Below are 22,213 nucleotides of genomic sequence, written 5' to 3'. Positions count from 1 at the left end.
GTGTAAAGAAAAAGGAGTCTTGAAAGAAACTTTGTAGCGAAAGGAGCTAAGAATTTTTAACCGAAATAAATTTCTTTTTTTTTGTTCATGTTTTACTTTAAAAATAGACTAATTCTTTTAAATAAATAATCCCCGAACCAACTTTAGATAAATTCAGTGTATAAGTTTAAAGCGCGCAATATGGCTTTATTTCATGGTGCCGAAACCCGGGAAGTTTAGATAAAAGCAGTTTAATTAGTTTATTAGAGATCGCGAGCGAGGTTAATACTTCGAGGAGACAAGAATTGAGTCCGAGAAGCGCCTTTAACTACGCACGATTAGTGAAGATGGACGACCCTGCAAGACTCGTAAGAAAAAGGGCATCATTAAGAAGTTCAATAACAAAGATGTGCAAGGCGATGGACAAAGAGACTGACCCTTCAGCACAAACGCCGCTAACGAACATTCAATTAACGACGTATAGATTGAAATTGGTGGAAAAAATCACCCAGTTAAAGTTAATAGACGAACAAGTCCAAAATACGATTGTGGATCAAGACCTGTTCGACAAAGACCTACAAGAGAGCGAAGACATTGAAGATAAGGTGCGTCATTATCAAGCAATCTGTATAGAGACAATTGAAGAGAACAATCGGTGCGCGAGTCACACGCCTTCGGTTGCGTCATCTCAGAACACCTTAATTACTCCATCCATTTCTACTCATCAAAATAACGGTGCGGTAATTAATGCAAACTCGCAGAGTAACAGTGTCGCGTTAGGTCAAAATCAGTTAAGAAACGCGGGAAACGTGGCCTCGGTAAAACTACCAAGAATTAACGTGGAAAAGTTCTACGGGGAGGTTAGCCGCTGGCAAGAATTTTGGAGTCAGTATGAAGTAACTATACACAAGAAAGATATAGATCCAGAAGATAAGTTGGTCTACCTAAAAAGTTACCTCGGAGGAACCGCGTTAACGTGTGTTTCCGGTTTAGCCATAACATACGGAGAAGCCATAGAGAAGCTAACTGACCGCTTTGGAAAAAGAGAAACGCTTATTCGAGCCCACAGAGACAAATTAAGGTCTCTCGAACCTGTTAAGAAATCTACGGACATCAAGGGTCTAAGAAGGCTCTTAGATACCTTGTCGATAACAGTAAGTGGATTGCAAGCTTTAAAAGTTGATTCTGAAAATTATGGCACGTTCATTATTCCTATGATTACGGAACTTTTACCGGAAGACATTGTTTTGAACTATTCCGTCCGGAGCCAAAAAGAGGGAATGCTTTGCATGAATAAATTAGTCGAGTTTCTCCGTGAAGAAGTCGAAAGTCGAGAACAGGCCGCGCAATTAAAGAAATCGTTCGGTTCAAACGAAAAAGATAATAAACGGCTTGATTCGGGTTTAAAAGAGCATTCAGGCCACAGGTCTAAACCCGCGTCTTCAACATTCTCTTACACCACGGTCGCAAACCCCACAAAATTAGCCGCTAAATGTATATTTTGCAAGGAAGCGCATGATTTAACAACTTGCAAACGGTTAACGGCTTCAGAAAGAAAAGAAGTACTGAAAGGCTCCTGTTACGTCTGTCTAAATGCTGGACATATTGCCAGAAATTGCTTTAAGAAAGGAATCAAATGCAAATATTGCACTAAACGCCATAGTCACGTGGTCTGTGGAAAGCAATACCCTGACGATCCCGTGGAAGCGACCTCGGAAGAAAATCAAGAACAAGAGACCATAGTTTCAATGGCCATTACAGATCAAGTTGAACCGGAAATAAAACCGGTAATTTACCTTCAAACCGCTTGGGTTAAAATTTCAAATAACGGCAAGGAAGTTTCCGCGAGATGTCTCATCGACACTGCTAGCCAGAGGACGTATATAACGTCGAAGTTATCAAAAGAACTAAATCTTCCTGTTTTAGGAACGGAAAATCTTGATATTAATTCCTTCCCAGGAATCTTGACTAAAGTCAAGCGATCACGCGTTAAATTTTCCGTCGGAAGCATTTACGAAACAAACAGAGTTAGCATGGAAGCGGTAGAAACCCCAAAAATAGGGGGGAAGATACCTAGTATGCCTAAAAACGAAATCGAAAGCTTGACTCAAGGTAAACGTTGGAAAATAGCGGACACGCCTCCTGAAGGACCACATGCGACGGATGAAGAAGTTTCCCTACTGATAGGGGCGGATTTTATATGGAAAATAACCACCGGCGAAGTAGAAAATCTCTCTACAAAACTCAAAGCCGTTGATACGATCTTTGGGTGGACTTTTCTTGGACCCCATGAAAACGCGAAGGGAAGCGTTACAGATACTAGCGTGTACAGCGTTAACGTATTCTTCACGCACGTGAACAATTCCCTGGAAGATCAAACTGAAGACGAACTTGTTTCTCAAAATCTGAAATCATTGTGGAATTTGGATTCTCTGGGAATTATAGACAAGTCGGAAGAAGACAAGGCTTATGAAGATTCTATTAACGAAAAATTCGAATCGACCGTTAAATTCGATGGGGAACGCTACGTTGTTAGACTTCCGTGGAAACCGGAAGTGAAGCTAACAAACGATAACAAAGCCGTAGCCGAAAGAAGATTTTTCAATCAACTACGTAAATTTAGAAAACAACCCAAGTTGTTTGAGGAATACGCTAAAGTAATAGAAACGTATCTTCAACATGGGATGGCAGAACTTGTGGACACCCCAGGAGAAACAGAGCGTACGTTCTACCTGCCACACTCAGAAGTTGTTAACGAGCAGAGAACCACAACAAAAGTCAGAGTGGTATTTGACGGATCATCTCACGGCTTTAACGCGCCTTCTGTCAACGATTGCCTAAATGCTGGGCATCCATTGAATGTCGATTTGTTAGGCATGTTGATTAAATTTCGTAAAAACCGTATAGCCTTTACCGCGGATATCGAGAAGGCTTTCCTTCAAGTACGTCTTGCCGAAGAAGATCGTGACGTAACTAGATTCTTTTGGATAGAAGGAAGAGAGTTGGATCCTAATAAGATGTCAATTATTACCCTGAGAATGACGAGAGTTCTCTTTGGATTAAACGCTAGCCCGTATTTGCTAGGAGCAACTATACGCCATCACATTGAAAAATACAAGGAACAATTCCCTACAGCCTACAAACTATTGAGAGAACAACTTTACGTAGATGACGTGGGAGGGGGAGCGGATGACAATGAAAAAGCTTTAACCCTTGCCACTGAAGCGAAAGAGATTCTAAAAGAAGCCGGAATGCCTCTCCGAAAATTCCAATCTAACTCCGAGTGGCTTAATACGCAATTATTAGAAGAAGGAGAGTCTGATCAACCACAGCCAGTATCATTTAAAGTTCTGGGAATAGCTTGGAAACCAAAACAAGATATATTCTTTTTCGAGGTTACAAGCCTATTGGAGTTTCTTAGATTGCAAAAGAATACAAAGCGATTCGTTTTACAAGCTTCTTCGAGGATTTTCGACCCAGTAGGATTTTTATCACCCTTCATTATCGTGGTAAAATGCCTATTTCAAGAACTGTGGGTACGCGGAACTAAATGGGATGAGCGTATCGATGACGACTTGATCGAACTGTGGAACACGTGGTGTCAAGATCTCACTAAACTTACGGAAATTGAAGTACCGAGATATTACGGCTATGGTCAAACGATCCAAATACATTGTTTCACAGATGCCAGTGAAAAGGCATATGGCGCCGCGATATATATCCGTTCAGAAAGTCAAGGAAAAGTAAAAGTCATCCTTGGCGCGTCAAAATCAAGAGTCGCACCTCTCAAGAAACTTTCGGTTCCCAAGCTAGAACTCATGGCCGCGGTCATTGGCGCGAGGCTTACGAAAACTGTCGAAAAATACTTCAGCGAAGAAAAGCCGTCGAAATATTTCTGGAGCGATTCCACGGTAACGCTTTCGTGGATTAAAAGCAATGCTAAAACCTGGAAACCGTTCGTACAGAACAGAGTTAGCGAAATACAACAAAGTACAGATCCAATCCTTTGGAATCACGTTCCAGGCAAGTTAAACCCAGCCGATCTTTTGACTCGAGGGGTTAACGCGAGCAAATTAAAAGAAAGCGAAACCTGGTGGAAAGGCCCGTCCTTTTTGTGGAAAGAACAATGTGAATGGCCGGCTCAGAAAAACGAAATCAAACCCAGTTTACCGGCTGAAGCTGAGAACGAACGCCGCGCGAAATACGAAAATTCTTCTGTATATTACGTAAACAATTTTCAAAGTCAAAGAGAACCACTGCTAAACCTAAAGAATCATTCAAAACTATCACGGGTAATTAGAGTGGTAGCCTGGATTAAAAGATTCGTCTTTAACGTCAGAAATAAAGACCAAAAGAAAACAGGAGAGATAAATACAGATGAGATATTGGAATCGGAAACTTATTGGATTAAAACGGTTCAAAGAGAAACGTTCCCTCAAGAACTCGACGCTATTTCTGATAAAAAAGAATTTCTTCAAACTTCAAAAATCGCCGATTTAAAACCATTCATTGACCAGAATGGGATTCTCCGCATGGGAGGGAGGCTAGGCTTCGCAAACCTTAGCTTCGATGAAAAACACCCGATTATTTTGCCAAATGACCACGCGTTCACGATCTTGTTGATAAACAAACGCCACGAGGAAGTCATGCACATGGGTGTCAATTCCACGCTGTCAAGTCTACGTACGCGATTCTGGATTCCGCGGGGCCGCCAGGTGGTAAAAACTACCCTTTTCAAGTGCCTAAAATGCGCGCGCGTGAAATCGAAAGCTCTAGCCAGAGAAACCGCGCCGCTTCCGCCAATTCGAGTTAATGAAAGCGCGCCTTTTGAAAACACGGGGGTCGACTTTTGTGGACCACTCATGGTCAAGTCGTATAACACGGATCAGAAAAGGTTTGTAGAATCGAAAACCTACATCGCGTTGTTTACTTGTGCGGTAACGCGAGCCGTACATCTCGAGGTAGTCACTAGTTTGAGCGCGGAAAAATTCATAATGGCATTTAAAAGATTCGTGGCGAGACGCGGTGTGTGTCGCATAATGCTATCAGACAATGCGAAAACCTTCAAGAAGACAGAGAAAGAACTCAACAAACTCTGGAACAGTGTCCTGTCCCCGGAACTTATACAATATTTTGGGGAAAAGAAAATTAAATGGTCCTACATTGTAGATCGAGCTCCCTGGTGGGGAGGAATGTGGGAACGCATGGTAGGAGTGGTAAAGGGTTGCCTTAAGAAAGTAATTGGTCGTGCTTTGTTGACTTACGAAGAATTGGAAACGTTGGTCATTGAGGCCGAATCTGTAGTTAATTCCAGACCTGTTAGTTATCTATACAGCGATAAACAGGAGCCTTCACCACTCACGCCTTCCCACTTCCTCTTGGGAAAAAGACTCGACACTCTGCCCCCTAGAAAGTTTAAGGTAGGCGAGTTATCCGTTAGTTATGGAGAATTAACTAAAAGGTGGAAGTACCGCCAAGAATTGTTAAATCGTTTTTGGGTGAGATGGAGACAGGAATACTTATTAGAGTTAAGGTCTGCCCAGAAATCTGGGAAATTAGTAAAATTTGCTCGTGATCTTAAGATTGGAGACGTAGTAATTTTAAAGGATGATCGTTTACCACGTCATTTGTGGAAACTATGTAGAGTACAGGACCTACATCAAGGTAGAGATGGAATAATTAGATCAGCAACCTTAAAAACTAGCTTAGGAGGAGAAATTAAGCGACCCCTCCAGTTACTATACCCTATAGAAATTTCAAATTAAGTACAGTCAAAGGAAAAACAGAGAGAAAAATGAGTCTTTTTTTTTTCTCAAATCCCCATTTTTGGGGGGAGTTTGTGGTAAATTAAGATTTAATTTAAATTTCACCATAGAAAATTTAGTTTGTGTTTTTGAAAATTTCATTTGATAACTTCCTTTTAAGTGTATTTGATAACTTCATGTCGAAGTAAAAAACCGTTCCCGAGAAGTTTTCCCCTTTTTCAGCGCCCCTAGGTTTATCTGGGCAACGACTCTTCAATAGAGAATGAAATGGAAAATTTCTCGGGAATTCACCGTCTTAGCTTGCCTCTCTTGAGCCCCTCCTTTTTTTTGTATGGAACCACTGTGTAAAGAAAAAGGAGTCTTGAAAGAAACTTTGTAGCGAAAGGAGCTAAGAATTTTTAACCGAAATAAATTTCTTTTTTTTTGTTCATGTTTTACTTTAAAAATAGACTAATTCTTTTAAATAAATAATCCCCGAACCAACTTTAGATAAATTCAGTGTATAAGTTTAAAGCGCGCAATATGGCTTTATTTCAGAGAGATAATCTTACCTGTATTATGCCTAACTTTCATCTGAAAAAGTTTTTTTTTTTAATTCCCTTGTTTTCATTTCATCCTGCAGGTTTATTTGGGAGTTAGTAAAGAAATATAAATAAGAATCGTGGACTGGTATTTAAGCTTATCTGTATCCCTGCACTTACAGATTTAGAATACAGTACTGTCTTCCACAGACTACTGTCTCTCTACCGTTCGCTGTAGTTTCCATTCTGCTGGCATTTAAAGTTGGTTTAAATTATGAGTAGGGTTATAATCCTCTTCTACGACCACTTTTCCATTTATTTCCGCTTACAAAATCCCTTAGTTTAAAATCTCTCTGGAATCCCAAAATCTCGGCTTGTATTAAGTTGTTATAAGGTCCATACGGGACTGAATATTTATTGAAACTCAGTGTATAACGATGCACGCTAACAAGGCCTATTAACTCGGACAAAATTTTATTGAAAACAAATGTGGTAAATAGGAAGGTGTTACACTTCATGTTTATTTCTTGAGCTTGGCTCCCAATTTGAACTTAGTATATTTTTCTTCAAAGATCTGGTCCTTCCGTTGGATTGACGCTCGCAATTAAGCCCTTTCAAGGAACTTACATTTAATTACGTACCCTTACCTTATTTGGTCAGAAATAAATAGTCAATACGAACGCCATTAGGGTTTTAATGTAATTTCAAGTTTTAACCACTCTGCCTAAGTTGAAGGAATATATGAAAATTAGGTTTAGCCTTTGCCATATGTATTTCGGTAAGGCTGGAAGCAAACGCGTCAAAATTGAAATCCTTTTCGCTAAGACCCGTCTTAACAGTCTCTAGGTGCGGTCTTGCGAGTATGAAATATATTATTAGACTTCCCGGTATTCCAAATTTTAATCCATCTCCGTTAGGAAATGCTTTATGTCGAAAGTGAAGGAAGTAAGGTTTAACTTTGAGTCTAAATCTTTCGTGATTAAAGTTCTACTGGATTAATATAATTTTGTCCGCGTTATAGAAAGGATTATACAACTGTCATATTCTCAAGTTATTGTTTGGGCCCTTGCCATATTACTTCCCTTGTATTACAAAGGTATTTGTGTGTTTATTTAACTCGGAAACTCCAAAACAATTTTAATTCTTGATCTATATTTACGTTTAAAATTCACACTCTGAATCGTACAAAAAATAGTAACAAAATCAAACTATGGAGCTCCATTTTTTAAAGTAAAATACCTAAAATTAAGTGTTATGTCGTCTCTTTCGACAAGGCATTGAGTTAGACGCTGATTTTTGGATTTAATAAAGGATTAAGAGAAGCTTGGAGGATTTTAAATAATGGAGCTTGGTAAAAGGGGAAACCTCCCAGATGATAGTTAAGCATTTCAGCACGCCGCCAGGCCCTAAAGAGCCACGTCGTTTGTCGTGTTGGAGAGATAGAACCCTGTGAATTTATTCAAATTTATCGCGAATATGGGCCAAAACTATAGCAAAAATTCGGGCTGGAATATATTTACGCTGATGTAAAATATCATTTTTTGAAATTTATAGATGGTAAGTTTGACTTACGATGCCTGAAGTAGTTTGTAAGAAAGTTAGTAAGATTTTCACTAAGAAAGCTTTTAAATCTACTCGAATCTTAGAAAATGGCAAACCTGTTAAGTTACTAAAACATCCTATCGCGATAACTGCATCGTCAACATTTTAATGCGCTATATATTACCTTTGTTTTTGTTTACACATTTTAAAGAACTCCTACTAAGTTGCAACGCTTATAAATTGCAACATAAAACGGCTTTATAGTTACTACCTTGCAATAAAAAGTTATAGAAGTCCAGAGTTATTTTTACCGAACACGCTAACTGAAACCGAATCCAATTAAGTCACTGTCTTTCAGGGTTAAAGAAGCTATCAACCGTTTACAATTAAGCTTTTAAAGTTGATTATTCTTGTTAAAATTTAATTTATTCCGCGTAGAAGTTAGAAAGAGAATGGTAGAGGGAGAGGGTTGCGGGGTATTTGAGTAAACGTGTCCCGCATTTGTGAGTCTAAAGTTAATTGAAAAGTTCGTCCCTGCAGGTCCCTTTAGCGGGAGGGGGGGGGGCAATTTTATTCCCCTTTGACATTCACCCACCCCGTCTTGTTTTCTTTGGTACGCTTCCGGAGATTTCATTGTGTTCCTGGACCAGTCCCCTTTTGTAATGATTCAAAAAAGAATGCCCGATTTCATTTCATCTCCCGATCTTTTTTTCATCCTGTGAAATTAAGGCAACGAAGCAAATTTAAAACTAGAAAACTAAAGTTCTCATTAAAACGGGATTAAACATTTCATTTTGAAGTTCAGCCTAATCGAAAATTGATTTTTTTTTTCATTCTGACCGAGGCTTATTTTCATTATAGTTTAATTAAAACTACAAGTAATTTTTTTAATATTAATTTAACTGACAAAGACAGAACCAATCATACCGATGTAATATAAATGTTCATTTTTGCCATGCATGAGCCGACTTTAATGAATGTCTCTTTATTGCGAGATTAAACTTAAACCGTAGTTTTCTGTTTGAATTTTAGGCCTAGTTTTGACTGTTTTTAGTGGTTCAGAAATATTTCTCTCGTCTCTTAGAGGTTAAACAACGTTCTACACTTGTTTGTCTGTATATAGTGGAGCGGTGCCTAATTCATTTGTTTGATTAAGCAATTAGGTCTTAATTAAGGCCGACTTTCACTCCTACGCCATTAATTTTCCCCGCTTCTATCTACTCGCTGTCATTTTAATATTTACGACTTTATATATTAAGGCCTGCCTGCTTGTGTTTAATCAAGTTTATGCCTTAGTTGTTTGTCAAAATTCTAATCTAACCTCGTTTCACTTTATAGGAAACTTAAGGCTTAAATTTCAAATGTCAGTAGCAAATTCAATTTGCCTTTTATTTTCCTATCAGAAAATAGGTTAAAATCTATAGCCTATGTTCAATATTGTTAAAAGCGAGGACTCTTGGTTAAGTAGATTCCAAATGCTCATTCTCTCTCTCTCTCTCTATCTCTCTCTCTCTCTCTCACTCTCTCTCTCTCTCTCTCTCTCTCTCTCTCTCTCTCTCTCTTATCGAACGGTCTTAGGACCTTAAGACTAAATAAATAAGGCCAACATACTTTATACCTATAGATAGAATCTAAGATAATTTTCTTCAAGATGAGTTTTTATCGTGGTAGAAACTTCTGATTTAGTTTCCCCTCAATTTGGGGCACTCTATTTTTTTACTAAGTTTGGTCGAGGGGTAAGATACTAGAGAAATTAGGTCCTTGCCAAAGCTAAGTGTAGGAATTCAGGTGGGCACGTTGCTACTGAGTACTGACCCTCTCAGTTTTTACCTCCTTAACTTTTAAACCTAACGAACCGTGGTCCACTTTTTAGATTTTATCTAGACCGTTTCTACTAAAAACATCTCCGAGTGTTTGATGATTTTTCCCGTAGCTCTCGTTCCCCTTTAGTCAAAGGCAACAGCTTTCACGTTGCCCTCATTCCATCGAAACGGTCGATAGTTTAGGCGCAAAATTCCTAATACCCTTTAGCCTTTAGTGGTGCGGATATTTTGTTTCGGTCGGCACTATTCTCGTATCGAGAGTTGGGTTTCAACGGCTGGGGAATTGTCCCTTAGCCAGGCATCTTGCTCAGTTAGCTTCTTTTTGTATACGGTTAATTTAGTGCGGGTGGGTGTGCTCCAGCTCTCTCTTGCTCTCTCTTGACTCCTAGGTTTACGCTATAATGCAAACCCGTTCGTCTTTCCCGACCATCACCCGAAACGAGCATCCATTATGCATGAACTCTTAGGGATTCGAAGCTCTAACCCAACCGCCCTTTGGGACCGACCAAAATGCCAAAGCTCGTCTCTCCAATCTCGTCGTCTGTCCGTTGTCGTAATTCGTGAAACGGACGAAATGGTTTAAGCGACGTGTATGTACGGCTCTTGCTGGTCGTCAGTCTTGCGCTTTGAATCCCGACGTTGTTTATTTATATTGTTAAATATTTAAAACGTTCGGTCAGTTTTAAGCCTTAGCCAGTCAAACAATTTAGGTTATTTCCGCGGTTCAATCATTTGGTACTACCTTATATGTCCCTGCTTCTCTAATCAACCGAAAACGGGTAATTCTTACCGTAGAATGGCTCACATCCAATTTAGAGATGTAGGCCCATGCAGCTAACGACGGGAGAAGTTATATAAGTGAAGTGGAAATGGGGTGACATCACGTGATGACATACCTTTCAAATTAACTTTGGGATTTTAATCTATTCTATAATTCTATTCGTGAATAACCAACATCATCATCATCATCATCCTCAGAACCGGAAGAAAACCACTAAAATAATCACGCTTCTATTGAACACTTAGATATTCTAATTTATTCTGAATAGAATCATAGAATCTTTCGCCGGAAGGAATTTCGACCTCATTCTAATTTCAAAGTCGGTGTTAAATACTTATCTCTTTTGGGTGATGGGAGCTCGCGAGAGTTTAAAGAGGAGATAAGATAAATTAAGGAGTAATTGATAGTTTATCAGTTGGCGCTCGTGCCAGAAGAGGATTAAGTGTATATATATACGGAAGGAGAAAGAGGAAGCGACGCACGCCTCTTCTCTCTGAGTAAAGATAAGCGAATGATGCTGAGCCGAGGTGGGATGTAAAGTACCTTCGTTTCAGGATAGAGAAATAAGAGAGGGAAAGGTTGATATATATATTCGCTTGGTACTCCCAACTCTTTGCGAGAAAAGAGGGTTTTATTTTCGCGTTTTACTAGATTTTGATTATTTCTTTTCTCGAGTTTGTGTGGGTTTTAGAAGCTCGTAACATAAAATAAACAATTTGGCAATTTACTTCAGTTCCCATGCGGTTTTCGGGTTTCAACCCACGCGTATACAGCGTGAGTTAGTAAAACGAAAATTCAATAGTTCGAATTTTAATTTTTAAAGAATCCTTCAATGATTTCAATTCATTATCGTAGAGAACCATAATTATGCTAGATACTTACTGAAGATTAGTTCGAGAAGGACGCGAGAATTGAGCACACTCGGTTTCGTAGTCCATCTTACTATTTAGTCTGTACTAAGCCTTTGACAGCGCCTCACCAGGCGTCGCTTTATGAGATCACCTACGTCACTTCATGACAAGCTTTTAGTAACCAGTGACAAACATATGGAACATATCTTATTAACTTAAGGGCAACTAATATACTTGTATTGACTTCCAATAGCTAACTGATTCGCTTTGTTTGGAGTCTTCAGCAAAAGTCCTCGAGAACTTCTTTCACTTACAGTTATGTACTTTGGACCTTATTACTTGAAGTTTTGTACACAAGAATATGGCGCAGCTGGCGTATTGTATTTTCTTCTTTGGGAAGCGGGACATGCACTGATGACGTGGGATCACATATAGGGAAAAAGGGGATTTTCTATTTTTAGAAGGAGTTTTATCTCCGTTTTATCGATTATTGCTTGCCTTATTAGAGAATTCCATGATCTTTCTAACGTCACACGATATATTTTTTCGATGTGTTTTACTGTACTCCTGTTGAAGGGTCATTTTACAACCAATATTACCATTAAGATGAATGAAGTCCTGGTATTTGAAGTCAAGAAAGTTTTAAGAATGTTTCTTTCAAAATTGAGAATTATTTTATTCTATATAATACAGTTTTATAATCTTTAATTTGTCTGTAACAATCAAAATAGTTTTTAGAGTGGTCAAGCTTATACTTCGACTTTTGTCCAAGCGACTCAGACAGAAGAATGACAAATTCTATAATCTCTACCAACTTTTTCAACTCTAACATTTCTCTATGGTACCAGAGGGAATTATAACAATGGGAGTTGATTCTCTAGCTTTTATTTAGTGCTTTTCTATACCCGTTTCTTTCTCGGTCTAAAGTCATTCTTTGGAACTACTGGCAGAAGTTGCGAACGATGGCGCCAACCAGTCTTTCTACTCCTCTTGTTATAGTTCTCTATTTTTTTTCCTTCTTGTAGGGCATCTTGAAGATAAAAAAGGCGGGAAGAGGATTCTGGGGGCCCATAATCCTTTTCCATTATTTATAGAGGGTCCTGTCTGTATGTGTTTAAAAAGGCAGCATGCCAAATGGAATATTTTCCTACAAAAAATGGTAAAAATTCTTCCACTGTAACTTCATAGTATAGAGAAAAAAATTCCTGGAAATTAAATGGGGATGGGGGGGGGGAATAGAAAATGATTTGTATATTTCATTTTGAGTTACTATAAAAGACTTATATACCATGAAATACGCAAGACGCTCTAAGCGGCTTATTTTTTTTATAGAGATTTGAATACCGAGAAATATATAGAGTATTATTGAGTTAAGATGTGAAAAATTGAAATACGGAATTTTTTTCGGTTCTGAGGCGTAGTTTTCTCGCCAAGGCTTAGCTCGTATAGTTATACAAACTAGTGAATGATAAATGCAATTGATTATCAAAATATCAAGGGTACGTTGTGAGCTGCCTTTGGTTTAGACCACGTTTCCTAAACATAGTTAAATTAGCTAACACGTTCACTTGAGAACATATAGCAAAAGTTACCTTAAATTATTTTTTTTAAAGTAATCTCTCTCAAACTTCGCTTATCAGCGGAATTATAAGCGCATATAGTGAAAAAAAAATCGCAAATCTGTTAAGCGAAGCCATTTTTCTTTTTTTGGCGTAATTGTGATTAGCTAAATCTGTGTGTTTTTTTAATTATCTCCCACTTCACCCTGTCGTTTATTAAGGGAGGTAAGTTCTGAATAGAGTGCAAAGTATGACTAACGTCCCTTCTGTTAGATTTCTTTATTCGCCCCCCCCCACCTCTTTTTTTTCTTTTTTTTTATAATTAGTTCACCCAAGCATAGATGGAAAAAAGTAAAAGTCTCCTGGCGTTAAACCGAGTGAATCTAGACAGTATCCACGCTGGTGTCAAGAGACGTGTAGAGCTCTACATTAGTATTTTTTTTCAGCGCTTTTCTTACACGTGACCTTAGCCGTCTTTAATTACAAGCTGTCAAAAGTGATTAATGAAACTACGGGATTCTCCTTTCTTTTCCTTTCTTCTCTAACTTCCCGCGCTCCAACAGCATCTTCCTATTGTTGCTAGTTTCATTTAGAACTTCACCCTCCCGTAGTCAAGTTAGTTTCCTAAGCCTTGGCAATTTGACAGGCATAGCCCCCTAGCTGTGCCAAAATTACCTGCACCGCTCTCTTTGAAAAATTACCTGTATAATTTGTTTATCACATCACGTTAGGGTTAGTAGTTCTTTCTCGAAATTATCGAGGATGTGACATCGTATCTTCCCAATTTTCTCTCTAATAATGAGTGAAGTATACCTAACAGAGACTTTAGGTAAATGACAGAGGTAACGCGGAAATATGGAAAGGGTTATAATGACGTCACCGTACGTTTCCCTTTCTTTGTACCTTTCGTTATTGGCTATGAATCACTGAACTTACCGAGGCCTAGCCATAAGTACGTCGTGAACGTGAACGCCTGTAAAGGATTGAAAGAGTGACCGGAAACGGAAATGACCGTGGCGCGGCCGGCTGTTAGTTCGTGACGCTAAAAATGAAGAGCTTGGTCAATTTGAGCAGCTACTGACCGGAAGTTAGACGTCGACCTCGTATAACCCTTTATACCGCAGCTGCACGAATCCCGGGAAAATCCCCAGGAGCCCGTGGATTACCGCGACCTAACTTGCCCCAAAAAAGATAACAAGTCGTTTCTTTTTTCAACCCCGAAAAATAATGTGGCTCGTTAAATTGGTTTATATTTCATTTCCTTTAAAGCTGGAAAGTTGGGGAAAGTTTCGGATGACGATTCAATTTAAATTTTGGAATTTAGTAGAAACTGGGTGCCTTTTATTTAGAGGACTCAGAAAGCAGCTAGCTTTTTACTATTAGAAGGCTTTGTTTCCGAGTTACTCTTGAGCGTAATTAATTGTAATCATGATTTAATCAGATTTAATTAACCAAGGATGCACACTCAATCGCGTTATGAAAATGTATGGGAAAAAGCCTTTGCGAAAAATCTTGAGGCGAATGAATGAAATTCCAAAGACTCCAAAGAACAAAGCGTTATAATTATCGACTAAAACAAAGGCACTCATCTTCCCCTTCCTCCTTCAACAAGCTGACATTCTAGGAATTCTAAAGCTACGTCACTAACAGAAAATCCTTCCGGGTATTCACGTTTCACCATGAATTTACTCAGTTTTCCTTTTAATAAGAAAGCCATTGGTAGTTAACTAGCAATGAATTACACTACCCCGTCAAGATGTCTTGGTTTTGTTTCAGCCATTTTAAATATCTGTAGAATATTGTTATAAAGTATGTCTTTAACATTTCTGACTGCCATTTTCTAAGATGACTTCGAATAGAAAAACACTTCCTTTAGTGAGTATGCTACTACCGAAAAGTAACTTCCATGGGGAAATTCAGCTTCCAAGGTAACGCACGCGGTTTGGGCTCTACTTTATTTATCAGTTAGTCAGCCATGAGGGCATTATGGAATAGATTAGAAAATTAGGATTTGCAGGGATTTGATACGGGCACCTTCATTTACGTTTAACGAATATAAATATTGCAAAAGCGAATAAGCCTTGAAGGTTTAATGGCGGACATTATTATTAGGGAAAAGACAGGCAGTTTTACACCTCGGAGTTTACCCTGCTCTGATACTGTTCCTCGTGTTAAGGACAGGGTCTTTTATTATGGACTATTCCGGTTGCGATTAATTGAGAAAGCGGTGGGGCTTAATCGCTTATTTTCCTTATTGCCATTAATACTGGTATCAGGCTCAGCCAAAGGAGAGGCTCGACCAAGGTTTAACCCTATTAGTTTTATCGTCTCATTAAGCTTTAACGAGCTATCTGAAAGAGAAGCCTGCTAAGTTCCCTTTCTTGGAAAGAATGCTTATAAATATTCTCATTTCAAGTCCAAAAGTTTTCTAACCCCTATCAACTTATTTTTATTCTTTTTAAATGAATGTTTGGCCTATTGGAATTTCGTCTAAACATTCTTGAGAAAATAATAATGTTTAAGAGAAATTTAATATATAAAGTGCAATAGTATAGAAAATTTAATTAATTTTTTTTAATTTCCACACTTTTTAACATTAAAATTTCCTAATTGTTTGTTTATATTTAAATCTAATATATTTGCAAATTCTCCTGTTATTCGGTTTCACCCTGAACACTGACGCTTAGCAGGAAACACATTTCTACAGGGGCTATGGTAAATCGCGTGTAAATAGCACATTCAAAATATCATTTTTAAACATTCAAAGCGGGCGCAAGCGCGAACTGTGGTCTGAGTTGTATCCCCAGATGACCCAAACGAACACTGCGGTTTTCGCGGTGGCTGAAACTCATCTGCGCGATGACGAGAGCCCAGAATCTTGTCCAGGGTTCCAATGGTTTGGCTTAAATAGACAGAGGGGAGCGAAAAAAGGTGGTGGTCTAGGAGTCGTGGTTGCGGACCCCACCCCATGCAAACTTTTGCGGTCCTGCGAGGAACACATGTGGATCGAAATCAGGTGCGGATCGGTTGAGGTTCTTATCGGAGTGGTATATCTCGCGACGGATAAAGAAGACGTGAGTTGGAACGCCAACATTTTACAGTGTCTCGCGAGGGATTTATCACAGTTAACTACCAATGGTAGGAAACCGGTCTGCGTCTTAGGCGATTTCAACGCCCATATTCCGGAGCTAGATGGTCGTGATAATCAGACGGGTCGCAAATTCGTGTCATGGGCTATGGATCAAGATCTCACGATCCTAAACACACTCAGTGAAGTGTGCGTGGGCAGATTCACTTGGTCGGCTCGGGGGCTGGCTACCACCATTGACTATGCACTGGGAAATGATCAGTTCCTACGAATTCTGTCGCGCATGGATATTGATGAGGACGGTTTTTTGAGCCTGGGCAGTGACCATAACGCGATCACGCTGTCTTTAGACATCTCGGGTCGACGTCGTGAACCGGTGGTTCCGGCGCGTTCGCGACCGCGTTGGCGGACAGATGTTCCTGCCAAAATGGAGTCCTATCAAAGAACGGTCAACGAAGCTTTGAGTGACACGACGTCTATAACGCTGGAAGAGTTCCAATCTATCGTGGTTTCCGCGGCTTCTAACACGTTAGGACAGTCGTCGGGGAAAAGTACGCGAGGCCCACAGAAGCGCTGGTTCGACCATGACGTTAAAATGGCTATCCAACAACGCAAAAAGGCAAATCGTAGTTATCGTAAAGCCGCGAGGGAAGGCCGCCGTCACTCGAGTACGGTTTCGCCGGAGTACATCCAGGAGCTTTGGAACTCCTATTGTGCCCGTAAACGTGAAGTCGCGCAGCTTGTAGCAAGCAAGATTAGAGAAGTAAATCGGGCCATGGAACAGGATATTTTATCTGATAAACGTTTGGCTGGTAAAAAGTTTTGGCGATTATTTAACCCGCCACACCCATCTCAGACCCTGGCGGCAGTAAAGGCGGAGGATGGTTTTAATCTTATATCAGGTCCAGAGGCTATTAGATTACGAGTCTCGGAATTCTACCAGGCCGAGGAAGAAGCTTTCATAAAATGTCACGCGTTCCTTCCCGGGCTGCAAGGCGGTGTAGAGATGCAGTATGACGACTCTCTCCACGATGATATTCTTCCCCATGAGCTTGATACAGTTCTCAACGCTCTCCCCACGGGAAAGGCGGCGGGGCCTGACTCTATTTCGTATGACCTCATAAAATCCCTGAACGGGTGCTCGCGTCGGGTATTGTGCGAACTATTTAATGGAGTCCTACAAAATTCGACTGTCCCAGAGACGTGGGGCCTCACGGAAATAAAATTGTTGTACAAAGGTGGAGGGAAGGACATTGAAAATCTGAGTTCGTTCCGGCCAATTGCCTTATCACAGTGCGTCTCTAAGGTATTTGTGGCAATTCTAAAAACACGCTTGGAACATTTTGTTGAGACCAATAATATCTTGGGGGAGCTACAGAACGGGTTCAGGCGGGATAGGCGAGGGGCTGATAGTCTCTTTATAGTATACCAGTTGTTGGACATTGCTCGAATTGAACAACGTTCAGCGTTATTCGCTTTTCTGGACCTACGAAAGGCTTACGATAGCGTCTGTAGGACTCGGTTGTGGGCGTTGCTGGTGACCCTAGGCATTCCAGGTCATTTTGTTACTCTCTTGGATAGGCTTTATGAGGATGTAAAGTACCGGTTTTGGTTTGGGGATGTGGTAACAGATTTCGTGTCCAGTGGGGTGGGTTTAAAACAGGGGTGTCCCCTGTCTCCTCTCCTCTTTGCACTATATCTGGAACCTCTCGACAGGGCCCTAAGGGCTTCAAACCTCGGTTTTACGCTTAGGTACCCTGGCGGCGCGACGCGGGAATCTCGGGTAGTGGGTGGATTTTTTGCGGATGATATTTTTGTTGTTGCTGAATCGCGGGTAGGGCTGCAAGCCATTTTGGATATTTGTGGGTCCTACGCAGCGGAATATGGGTTGGCTTTTAGCCCAGATAAATGTGTAGTCCTCGAAAATAGTTTGCCTTTTGAGAGGGGGTCCGACCCTGTTTTCCTGCAAGGTTGCGTATTAGCAGAAGTGACTGAGGTAACCTACCTAGGTGTAAAGGTATCGAATAGGGGGAAGTTTTTGGAACCGCAGGAAAGTATTGTGATGGCTAAGGCCACCCGTCTGGCTGGTGCCATAAAGCACAAGGGGTACCACTCGTACAATAAGTACAATGTTATGAGGACACTATGGAAGGCTGTCGCGGTTCCGGCGTTAACCTACGCGAATGAGGTTATGTGTTTCTCGTCTAATACGAGTCGTCGACTTAATCAGGCTCAATTTACCGTGGGTAAGGCCGCGTTGGGGGGTAACTTTATTACATCATATGCCGCTGTCAAGGGTGAAATGGCCTGGTCTGCCTTCGAGGAGAGGGAGGCTAAAAGTAAGCTCCGCTATCTGGGTCGGTTATTGTTTATGGACGACATGCGCATTGCACAGCGGGTTTTTTGCTATATTCGAGCAATGCCCAGGAAAACTACCTGGCTAAAGCGCGTTGAGTTTTTTCACGAAAACTATGGTGCCGGAGTGTCCCGGAGCTCGGTTCAATCGTTACATGAGTGGTATGCCAAGGTAGATAAGGCTGTTGCTGAGTATTCTCAAGCACAATGGCGGAGGGATGTTGCTGACCATCCGAGTCTGAACCTGTATTCGTTAAAGGAAACACCGGGCATAGAACCTTTCTATGATAATTCCCTTGCTAGTGGGTTGTTTTTCCTGGCCCGGACGGGGGCGTTAGCAACATCCGCTCGTCTTTCCCACATTTTTGATAAGGAGGTGGCCGGCTGTCCTCTCTGTGGGGAGGTCTTAGAGGACATCGAGCATGTAGTGCTGTTTTGTCCGGCCCTGGCACAAGCAAGAGCCCCGTACCTGAGGTTTGGGCCCATTACCCTGGCGGATAGCCTATCTCTCGGGGATAGGCCAAATATGGAAGTCATAACTATCACAAAAAGTATTTTAGCCAATTGGGCGAAATTGCGCCTTCTCTGCCCCATGCCCTATTAAAGGATTGAATCATATGTCGATCAGCTGTCATTGTACATAATTGTAAATAGTTTTCTTGTTGACTTTGTAACGTGTAAATATTAATTTAGTGTTTTTTTATTGTACGACATTTAATGCTTTGTTTTAGTTTTTTTTTTTATTTTCGGACCTGTGAACCCACGTTAGAGGGTTCCTCCCTGTTCCAAAAGGGATTTGTAATCAAAAGGGTCAATAAACCATTCATTCATTCATTCATGGTGAAATACATGATATCTTTGAGCCTGTAAGTGGGCTTACCCTGAACACTTAATTTTAAACAGTTTTTACATGAACATCCATAGTGTTTTTCCGATGGAATGTTTTATGATGAAAATATCAAGTATTTAGTTAGATAATATAGTTATTTCTAACACATCAAAAAGCATGTCACGCTTTCCAAAAGACTGACAGATAAATTTAATATTTATCTACTTTTCAGTGAAACAAATAATTCAACTCATACTTTTATTTTTTGGAGTTGAGTTTTTAAGGCGCGGTTTCTAAACTTTTTATTACTTAAAAGTATACCTTTTAACGCTTTTTACGATGTTACCGGGTGTGTTTGTACATCGTTTTGATGTTTTCTTTATATAAAACATACACGTAAATCTTCCAAAACGCTATTTTTGCATTTTTCACAGCAAAACTTTTGGATAAACGTCTTTTCTTTTTTTTTTCATCTCCTTGGGGGCACCTATAGGCCCTGAGAATTTCGTGGTGACTGACCTCAGTATATAATATTTGCAAAAATTAGTGAGTTTATCAGGATCTTCCTATAATAAGTTAATGAAGTGTCAATGAGAACGCCAATAAAATTTCATACAAAATATTGGTAAAACGTCGCGACGAAATTTCGAGGGCCTATTTCTTATTAGTAACAAAACTTAAGCCTTGTTCTGAAGTATTTTAACTGGAATACTCTTGAATAATGGTCCCTTTCCACCGAAGTTCGCGATTATTACCGGTGCGAGAATGCGAAAAACTCCATTACATTATTTTTTTGCTCTTTAAAATCCCTAAATGACGCAAAGACACGATAAAATATAGCAAAAGAAGATTGCGTAACGCGATAATTCATATTTCCATCCTGCGCCCGCGTTATCTATAAAATACTTATTTAAGAAATGTTGAGAAGAAATCGGTTCAGGATGAGATAAAATTTACTAAACAAAAAGATGCTTAGCCAATAAGAGTTTATTCGTATAGGAGTATTGGGAGTTTGAGAAGGAGTAGCTTGGGGGGTCACGTGATGACCCCTAAAATCGGTAGAAGGTCGACGGAGGCGGATATCGTGAGAAGAGATCATTTGTGACGCTTCCTCGATCTTGATCATTTCGCGTTTTCCGATTTAGGTCAAGCTTGGCACGGTCTTACTACCTTAGCTACCTATTTCTCCGTGAAATGAGAGACAGCAGTTAAGCCTAACTTGAGGTAGAAAAGGGTTTGGGAAACTGTCTGAAGTTCGGTCAAGTATTAGATTATTGGTTGGGCGTACGACGACTTATTGGTCGTGACGTATTTATATCAGTTTATCTTCGACAAACTCTATTGATTGGGAAAAGCGAGCGATAAATAATAAATCTATTCATTCCGAAATTTTCCACTGCAAGATAGATGCTAATTTAAAACAAAACGTATCCAGCTTTGTAAGAACGTTGAAGTTATGTGGTAGAATGTCACCTATGGGAGCGAAACTTCTTGCAAAGTGACGCACGCAATGTCTAATACCGACTTAATCTCAGGGAGATGAACCAAAAAGAAACTCATCCGCATTTAATCAATTTTCGCCCGTCATTCTCGTACTGGATTTCAGCCTGACTTTATCAAGTATATTGACCGTGTTCTAATCTATATACGAACCGATTTTATCGGTTAATTCATTCTGTCACGATTTTACTCCATTGATAATCGATATGGCGTGATAAAACTATCATTCATATGTATAAAAAAACCTTGATTTAATTAAGAGATTATTTGGCTAAAAATATCTTGATTTTTACCAATGCTAAACTGACTCAGAAGCATTCTAGGCCATGCTAAAAATGTGACTGATCGAATATACAGAGATTGAATTTAGCCAAAGTAAACGTTGGCAACGTAAACATCGCGATAGCACGGTTTATCACTAATGATCCTATTTTTCCTGGAATTCGTGTTACGTAGCAACCAAAAGGGAGCGTTGCTATTTCATCCTTAAGGACCTATAAAGAGTTTGGAGAGCGGAGATTTATACTTTTGAGGAATGATCTCTCTAGAGAAATAAACGATATTCTTTTTGACAAAAATGCTTTGTTAGAAAATGTTTCCGCCCGAGCTGTTTATGGTTTCGTATTACCTTATAAATTTGTTACAAACAAGCGGAGCGGAAAATTTCGCCGTTGGCTCATGGTCCATGCCAAATGTAGTATTGTATTACGTATGATGTTACCAGTGATAGATTTAATTTTAGACAAGTAGGAATGGAGAACAGAGTAATGTGGGCGCGCGTCAAAGTCCCGGACCCCCTTCCACGGGACGGAGGGGTATGAAAGAAGAGTGAAGTAAATACTAACCGTTCTCCATTCCTACTTCTAAAATTAAATCTATCCCTGATGTTACTAACGAGTATGTTTTAATAAAATCTAGTGTTGTCTGCTATTTTAGACAAGTAGGAATGGAGAACAGAGTAATGTGGGCGAGCGTCAAAGTCCCGGACCCCCTTCCACGGAACGGAGGGGTATGAAAGAAGAGTGAAGTAAATACTAACCGTTCTCCATTCCTACTTCTAAAATTAAATCTATCCCTGATGTTACTAATGAGTTTGTTTTAATAAAATCTAGTGTCGTCTGCTATTAGAGTATTGTTGGTACCGTCAGTTTGTAAAATATAATTCGTGAAATACGGGGACAAGTTAGACAACCTCTTCTCAGGATTTGAATTATTTTTCTAACTTCTATCTTTTTCATTTCGTAACTTTCAAAATGTTGTAAAAGGGACATACATATCCCCTTCCCTGTTCTGTCCTGGCTTTTTACGTCATCAAAATGAAAAGACTTTGCTATATACGTTTCTGTCAGCTATCCCTATAGAAGAAGTCAATCTAACTTGAAAGCGGTACGGAAAACGAGGACCTCGCTTTTAGAACCAAGAATTTGTTGTAAGATTAAGGTGGTTCTTAAGCATTCAAGAATTTTTGGAAATAAATTTGAATGAAAAGATACGGAATTGGAAAAAAACATACGTTAAATATACAGGGTGTTTGTGAAAAGTCCATCAATAATGAAAGGGCGTATTTATTGGGCCATTTTGAGTCGAAAATGTTCTATGACATTTTGCCGTCCGAGCCAC

At 39.8% G+C, this 22,213-nt stretch overlaps 1 protein-coding gene and 1 long non-coding RNA gene across 3 annotated transcripts in view; one reads left to right on the top strand and one right to left on the bottom strand.

The window, feature by feature from the left end:
- LOC149661333 (uncharacterized) overlaps positions 1-22,213 on the top strand; it is a 49,236-nt gene that overhangs the window by 17,714 nt on the left and 9,309 nt on the right. The gene's annotated exons all lie outside the window — the stretch shown is intronic.
- On the bottom strand, positions 11,914-13,657 carry LOC149661334 (uncharacterized). The gene is made up of 2 exons (XR_016369087.1): positions 13,523-13,657; positions 11,914-12,409 (listed from the first exon to the last, which is right to left on the bottom strand). It is a non-coding gene; the product is annotated as an uncharacterized LOC149661334 (long non-coding RNA).

Source organism: Phalangium opilio, unplaced genomic scaffold (assembly GCF_054372755.1).
Source record: "Phalangium opilio isolate 3A_F unplaced genomic scaffold, DU_Popi_V2 ptg000070l_1, whole genome shotgun sequence".
NCBI classification, from domain to species: Eukaryota; Metazoa; Arthropoda; class Arachnida; order Opiliones; family Phalangiidae; genus Phalangium; species Phalangium opilio.
The sequence above is the reverse complement of the archived record's forward strand: the minus strand, read 5'-3'. Positions and strand labels throughout refer to the sequence as shown.